General features: G+C 41.0%; 1 long non-coding RNA gene across 1 annotated transcript; it reads right to left on the reverse strand.

Annotated features, from left to right (window-relative positions):
- Nucleotides 1-5,008: 5,008 nt before the first annotated feature.
- Nucleotides 5,009-6,372, reverse strand: LOC310732712. Its single transcript, XR_014535536.1, has 4 exons — nt 5,879-6,372; nt 5,697-5,768; nt 5,201-5,299; nt 5,009-5,113 (listed from the first exon to the last, which is right to left on the reverse strand). It is a non-coding gene; the product is annotated as an uncharacterized lncRNA (long non-coding RNA).
- Between the last annotated feature and the right edge of the window lie 2,205 nt (nt 6,373-8,577).

Consider the following 8,577-nt stretch of genomic DNA (forward strand, 5'->3'; position numbering starts at 1 on the left):
CTCCCTACAGCATTGGTGGGATATTACAAAACATACATATTAAAATTTTCTGTCAACAGTACACCCTCAATGTCAAATAAAACATTGCCAGATCTCTGAAAGCCCTGGAGATAGAGACAGTGGAACTCCAGCATTTGGAGGCCACAGGAAATTGAGGGCATATTGAAGCCCTCAAAAGCAAAAAACGACAAAATGACCGACCTGTTGGACAGTACAGTACAGGGGGCGCTGGTCTACTCACGCTTTTAAAGCGTCACTAAGATTGATGCTCCTTCTAAGTTCTTCTTCAGTTTAGAGCAAAACAATGGACAGAACAGATTTATGCATGCTGTGTAAACAGAATCAGGGGATTTCGTGTCAGAGCCTTCTGAAATTTGACAGCAGACTGTCAGCTTCTATTCGAAGCTGTATAGCAGTGAGAGGTCAGGGGCACAGGTGGTGGAAGAGAGATACCTTAAAGACCTGCCTAAGCTCCCAGAGTCAGTGGCCAGAGAGTTGGACAGGAAGCTGACACTGTCCGAGCTTCAGGAGGCTCTCCAATGCATGAAGAATGAGTGGGTGCCAGGAATAGATGGTCTCCCTGTTCTTTAAGGCATTCTGGGCAGTTATAGGGCAGGGCGTGCTGGAGGTTCTAAGGTAGAGTGTAAAAGGTGGTCAGCTCCCGTCAAGCTGCCAAAGAAGGGAGACCTGACTCAGCTGAACAACTGGCGCCCAGTGTCACTACTGTACACTGACTGCAAGCTGCTGTCAAAAGCATTAGCATCGAGCCTGAGGAAGGTGATGGAGCAGATCATTCACCATGTCTGACAGGTCTATATTTGACAACATATACAGTACCTAATTCGTGACATTTTGGACATCTTTAGGCTATTGGGCGTGAAGACGGGTCTGATTTTCCTAGACCAGGAAAAGGCTTTTGACCGGGTTGAGCATGAATACTTGAATACTTGAGCATGAATAAGGTGCTGGAAAGCTTTGGGTTCAACCCTGGTTTTATAGCCATGATCAGGGTGCTGTACAGTGAAATTGAGAGTGTACTGAAGGTTAACGGTGGTTCACGTGCTAATTTTTTAGTGTACAGATGGATCAGGCAGGGCTGTTCACTATCAGGTATGTTGTACTCTCTGGTGATTGAACCTCTTTTAAACAAGTTAAGGAGTCGTCTCTCTGATTTTAACATTCCACATGCTAATGCCTCCCTATGCTTGTCAGCTTACGCAGATGACTTGTTAGTCATGATAAACACACAAGATGATGCAAAGTTTTTAACTGAAATTTTAAAGGACTTTCAGATTTTATCTTCTGCCAAGGTCAACTGGGGTAAAAGTGAAGCCACTTTAGTTGGGCAGTGGGGAGGTGGACAACCGTCACTGCCAGGAGGCTTAGCATGGACAAGAGGCAGTTTTAAATACTTGGATGTCTACCTGGGGAGCAATGAGTTTTTACATAAAAACTGGGAAGGTTCTGTAGAGCATGTGAAAGACAGACTGAACAGGTGGAAAGGGTTGGTCCCAAAGATGTCCTACAGGGGGTGAACGCTGATCATCAACAACCTTCATTTCTTCTGGGACTGTCTACACTGGATTCCTCAGAGTGTTCTCCATCTGCCAAAAGAGAAAGGAGGGCACGGGCTGGTCCAGCTGTGCAGCTCTGCTGCCTCCAGTTCATTCAGAGACTCCTCGCTGGACCCAGAGACAGTATGGAAAGCAGCAGCCAGTGGATTATTACGCACAGTTGAAGGACTGGGGCTAGAAAGAGACTTGTTTTTAATGGACACAAAAATGCTGGACATTTCTGGATCACCAATGTTTTACCGTGGACTTTTTAAAATCTAGAACGTTTTTAAAAAACAGAACAAAGGCTGTTGAACACTACACTGGTTGCTGGATGAGCCTCTGATGTATGGCAGGTGACTGGACATCTTCAGTGTGACCATTCCTGCACTGTCATAAACATTAATTTCCTCTGGCATCGTGACGCTCCAGGAGCTTGTGAACATGATGGGGTCAGATGACGGGGTCAGACTTTTCGAGGGCAGAGGACCTGTCAGCGTGTATGAGACTAAGGTCCCTGCGTGTTGTCAATCAGCTCCTACACTGCTGGAGATCTGCACTAACGTCAGAGGAGCATGTTCTGATGGACTATCAACACACAGAGGCTGGTCCTAGAGAGGATGAATCCTTTCCCCAGCTGAACATCGCTCCTGACCTCGACAGTGTGAGCACCCCCTCCTGGAGTGCAGGGGTGAAGGGGAGATAGACTTTGGGTCAGTGTCGGAGAAGCTGCTCTACAGAGCCTGTGTTAAGTTTCTGAATAAGAAGAAGCTGAGTGGGAGGGTGGACCCCCATGGAGAAGTGTTCAGTGTTCAGGAAGCTGCTCTACAGAGTGTGTGTTAAGGTTCTATATAAGAAGAAGCTGAGTGGGAGGGTGGACCCCTATGGAGACGTGTTTTGGGTTTAATGCTGATTTTAAACCAGAGTGGAGGCACTGTACAAACCATCGTTACCAAAAAGAGCTGCTGACCTCCAGTGGAGGATTTTACACCCTGATGTTACACCTGACTGCCTTTTTGTTCACAGAGAGAAACAGTTTTCATGCTTTTATTCACTGCTCCAGGTTAAAGTCACTGTTTGTGTTTTTACGGAGCATTTTAAGGTCTTTTTATGTTGATTTTACTGTTCAGTGTTTTATTTTTGGTGTTAAATACGTTAGGAAACAGGTTCAGGTGCCACCTGGTTCATTTTCTCCTCGGTCAAGTGAAGATGGAGATAAACATGAGCCGGAAAACCAGATCACACAGAACACTGACTGTGAGACACAAGAATGTTAAAAAGGCTGATCAAATCAAGAGTTTTAATAGATTGTAATTTGTACAGAAGTATGAATGATGTGTGTGTGTTTAAATGTGTGTGTGTTGGAGAATGTGTTTGTGCTCTGTTACAGACGGAGAATAAACTTTACACCAAAACTGAACTGATCACTCATGTTTTACTCAAATATATAACCTTCTTTATACATATTTATTTATTTATTTATTTATTTACCTATTTATTTATTAAGTCAACCTGAATTTTTATGATGTGACTTGTGTAAATAGTTTTGCAAAAAAAAACAATAAAAAAAGTCTCTCTCTCTCCATATATACAGTGAGGAAAATAAGTATTTGAACACCCTGCTATTTTGCAAGTTCTCCCACTTATAAATCATGGAGGGGTCTGAAATTGTCATCGTAGGTGCATGTCCACTGTGAGAGACATAATCTAAAAAAAAAAATCCAGAAATCACAATATATAATTTTTTAACTATTTATTTGTATGATACAGCTGCAAATAAGTATTTGAACACCTGAGAAAGTCAATGTTAATATTTGGTGCAGTAGCCTTTGTTTGCAATTACAGAGGTCAAACGTTTCCTGTAGTTTTTCACCAGGTTTGCACACACTGCAGGAGGGATTTTGGCCCACTCCTCCCCACAGATCTTCTCTAGATCAGTCAGGCTTCTGGCCTGTCGCTGAGAAACACGGAGTTTGAGCTCCCTCCAAAGATTTTCTATTGGGTTTAGGTCTGGAGACTGGCTAGGCCACGCCAGAACCTTGATATGCTTCTTACAGAGTCACTCCTTGGTTATCCTGGCTGTGTGCTTCGGGTCGTTGTCATGTTGGAAGACCCAGCCTCGACCCATCTTCAATGCTCTAACTGAGGGAAGGAGGTTGTTACCCAAAATCTCGCAATACATGGCCCCGGTCATCCTCTCCTTGATACAGTGCAGTCGCCCTGTCCCATGTTCAGAAAAACACCCCCAAAGCATGATGCTACCACCCCCATGCTTCACAGTAGGGATGGTGTTCTTGGGATGGTACTCATCAATCTTCTTCCTCCAAACACGTTTAGTGGAATTATGACCCAAAAGTTCTATTTTGGTCTCATCTGACCACATGACTTTCTCACATGACTCCTCTGGATCATCCAAATCGTCATTGGCAAACTTAAGACATGCCTGGACATGTGCTGGTTTAAGCAGGGGAACCTTCCGTGCCATGCATGATTTCAAACCATGACGTCTTAGTGTATCACCAACAGTAACCTTGGAAACGGTGGTCCCAGCTCTTTTCAGGTCATTGACCAGCTTCTCCCATGTAGTTCTGGGTTGATTTCTCACCTTCCTTAGGATCATTGAGACCCCACAAGGTGAGATCTTGCATGGAGCCCCAGTCCGAGGGAGATTGACAGTCATGTTTAGCTTCTTCCATTTTCTAATGATTGCTCCAACAGTGGACCTTTTTTCACCAAGCTGCTTGGCAATTTCCCCGTAGCCCTTTCCAGCCTTGTGGAGGTGTATAATTTTGTCTCTAGTCTCTTTGGTCTTGGCCATGTTAGTAGTTGGATTCTTACTGATTGTATGGGGTGGACAGGTGTCTTTATGCAGCTAACGACCTCAAACAGGTGCATGTAATTTAGGATAATAAATGTAGTGGAGGTGGACATTTTAAAGGCAGACTAACAGGTCTTTGAGGGTCAGAATTCTAGCTGATAGACAGGTGTTCAAATACTTATTTGCAGCTGTATCATACAAATAAATAGTTTAAAAATCATATATTGTGATTTCTGGATTTTTTTTTTTTAGATTATGTCTCTCACAGTGGACATGCACCTACGATGACAATTTCAGACCCTCCATGATTTCTAAGTGGGAGAACTTGCAAAATAGCAGCGTGTTCAAATACTTATTTTCCTCACTGTGTAATATATATATATATATATAAGCAATTTTGTTAACTTTAACAAAACTGTATTATAAAAGAAAATGTTTCAGACATTTAGCAATGAAAATGATAAAAAATATCAACAGAAACTGACATTCATTTGTGCAAATAGAACAAAAATGAATAGATATTTTCTTATATCTTCTTTTTAAGAGATGTGATTCTATTCTTTACAAAGAACTTAACAGCCAGCTAATCCCGATCTTTTAATGCAATAGGTTCAGCTTTTATACAATCCTCACACTCTTTTTTTTCCTGGCACTCTGCAAGATTTAATGAACGTGTACAGGTGTTTTTCAACTGCTTTCACTTCACTGGTGTCCCATTTCTTTTTATTAAAAACCTTAGTACCTAAATAAACACACAACGACATTAGTCAAATCATACATTATTTAATTTTATAAAAGCTTGCCAACATTTTAGTTCATTGGATAATACCTTTGGATGATGTAGTACTAGTTGGTTCTGTGGTTTGCTCAGCTGAGCTTTCCTGGGATTGATTGGTAAATGGTTTTAAGGCCAGTTCTTCTCCAAGATCTATTTAAACAGACCAAAATGCAGCACAATTACAGAACTTCGGTGTTGCTAGGTTAGAACTATACATGTGCAAAGATGTTGCAAATACCAAGACAATAAGGGCATAACAGTTTAAATAACTTTATTTCCCCTTTACCACAATATTAATAGATAAAACCAACATTGGCACTCCTAATGTCACACGCATTTCTATAGGAATAGGAAATTAAACATCTTCCTGCCATTTCTTGAAATTAAACCTACAACTCCTCCAGGAAGCTCAATAGTAATAAGCTCCACTGGCACTGATACTGCATATTCAGTGCGACTGGTGTCACATGACACTGTATGATACATCTAACTAAACTAACCCTAACCCTTCCTCAGCTATAGATACTGACCAGCAAGTAAATCTCACCTTCTTCATCTGACTGATTCTCTATTCCTGACAGATCCTTTTGGAATTCTGAACTTGGAACAATTACTGCTTCTATCAAAACAACAACAACAACAACAATGTAATATGACTGTTATATTTTTATGCTAGTCCTTTATGTTAAAAGATGCCGACAATTAATATATAAACTCAACTGAACATACCATTTGGATCAATGTCAATTTCATTTAGGTTCTTTCCACTGAACTCCCTAAGTCTTCCTGTCTCCAATGCCATCAAAATTTTGCTTATCTTGGCAAACTGGAGAGTGCCTTCAGGAAGTCTGTAATATTCTCTGTGTACCCTCACATCATGGCCGAAAAAGTCCAGCTAATCCAATTCTGTATTATTGAGGTTCAGAACATTTGAAAGTGTTGCTAGGTGTTTACGTAGCTTTGTTGATGAAAGTGGTTTTGGATTCTTTGCTCCACATTGTATTGCAAATTAATGTAGACAATCAGATCCCCTTAGGTGTGAAAGTGGTGCAGGACATGCAAACATGTAGATGCTTTCAGATGGAATTGCATACGATTCTCTTGTTTTTATAAGAAGCTCCATGTTCTTCTGCATTAAAGGTGTTAAAAGAATTGGAACCTTTCGTCCTCGCTTTCCATTTCAATTCAGTTAAAATGAAGGCAGAGTTTCTTTTCAAGCTCTGAAAGTGCTCGATGAGTTAGACATGCTACAGTGGTTAGTTTTGTGGGGACTTGATTTTAGGTCCCCTCAAGGTTAGGTTATTGGTGTGTATTCCGGTCGATGTCCCCATTTTGTAAGTTTTGCGAACACACACACACACACACACACACACACACACACACACACACACACACACACACACACACAAGGAGTATTAACCCTATTTAATCTTTATTAAGGGTGCCAATAATTTTGAAGCTACAGACAGAGTTTGTAAAATCTGTTGTGAGTCAAAAACTTTAGCTCTGGCTGCCGTGTTGTGTATGTGTAGGGGAGGTGGGAGCTCAGTGGTTAAGGCATTGGACTTTGAATCGGAAGGTTAGAGGTTCAAATCTCACCACCACCAAGTTGCCACTGCTGGGCCCTTGAGCAAGGCCCTAAAACCCCGCTCAGTTGTAAGTCACTCTGGAAAAGGGCGTCTGCCAAAATGCCGCAAATAAAATGAAATGAAATGTGTGTGTGTGTGTGTGTGGGTGTGTGTGTGTGTGTGTGTGTGTGGGTGTGTGTGTGCGTGTGTGTGTCTGTCCACACAAAGGTTGTATTCTGCTGCTACAATGGACACCATTCTCTCACTACACAAACACTGCTATTGTTAACCACTACAATACATACATTCACTTCTTATACACACAAACACAAAAAAACTATACTGATTTACCATGGTGTGTGTGTGTGTGTGTGTGTGTGTGTGTGTGTGTGTATTAGAAGTGTGTGTGTGTGTGTGTGTGTGTGTGTGTGCGCGTGTGTGTTTGTGTGTGTGTGTGTGTGTGTGTGTGTGTGTGTGTGTGTGTGTGTGTGTGTGCGCGTGTGTGTTTGTGTGTGTGTGTGTGTGTGTGTGTGTGTGTGTGTGTGTGTGCGCGTGTGTGTTTGTGTGTGTGTGTGTGTGTGTGTGTGTGTGTGTGTGTGTGCGCGTGTGTGTTTGTGTGTGTGTGTGTGTGTGTGTGTGTGTGTGTGTGTGTGTGTGTGTGTGTGTGTGTGTATGCGTGCATCAGCGGGAAGCTGTTTCTCTTTAAGTGTGCATATTTAAAGCTGGTGAGCTGTCCACACTGTCTGAGGTAAAGTTTGGTGTTCCACAAGGATCTGTCTTAGGCCCACTGCTTTTCTCTTTATATCTGCTGCCTCTTGGTGAAATTATTCATAAACATGGTATTCGCTTCCATTGCTATGCTGATGACACACAGCTGTATATTTCAGCAAAGCCAGATGAGAGAGATCAGCTTAACAATGTTGAGGAGTGTGTAAAGGACATTAGACAGTGGATGCTTAATAACTTTCTTCTGCTCAACTCAGATAAGATGGAAAAACCTTTACTAGGACCACATGCAACTAGAAGTAAGAACATACCCAGTCAGCAAACAAATTTGGCCCAGACTTGGCATTCATCTGGCACAGCTGGCATTCATCCGGCACTGGCATACAGCATGTGGGCCAAACATGGCCCAGGTTTGGCAGAGGTGGTACCGATTTTAAGGCGGCTCACAAGACATTTTCATTATATTTAATCCTTAGCTAAATCTAAAACTACTGGGCATGCGCACATCAGTATACCGTAATTTCTGTCACACTGTATAATAATAGTAAAGGTGAAATAGTGGAACACTTATTTTGGTCATGTCATTACACTCTGGAATTTTGGTCTAATATTGGTGTTTTGTTAAATTGAAGATTATGCCAGAATTTTCATTACAAATGAGAAATGTTATATTTGGGTATTTTGACTCAGACCCCACAAAAGAAAATTTGTTTTATTATAAATGTAGTTATTTTCTTAGTAACCTTAGTAACCTTCTTCAGTTTACCTGCCTTTGTGGTCTTTTTAAGAGATATAGAACATTATATTAATTTGATTTCGATATCTACTGATAAAGCTATGAAGACTGTTAAAATTTCTACTGTACTAAAAGTTTTTGTGTAAGGAATTTTATGTAAAACAATGGCCCTTTTTTATTTATATTATTTATTGATTTATTTTGTATTGTTTTTTTTTACTGTTGTATGTTTGTTGTTGTCTTTCAAGTATCACTACTGTTGATATTTTGTATTTTGTACTGATTTGTATGTTCTTTTCAGCAAAAAAATTAAAAATACTGTGAAGGGTTGGAGTAGGTGTAGACTTTAATAAAATAATAAAAATTTTTTTACCGGAATAACTTTTACCCAGCGTGCA

Source organism: Silurus aristotelis (assembly GCF_946808225.1).
Source record: "Silurus aristotelis genome assembly, chromosome: 10".
NCBI lineage: Eukaryota > Metazoa > Chordata > Actinopteri > Siluriformes > Siluridae > Silurus > Silurus aristotelis.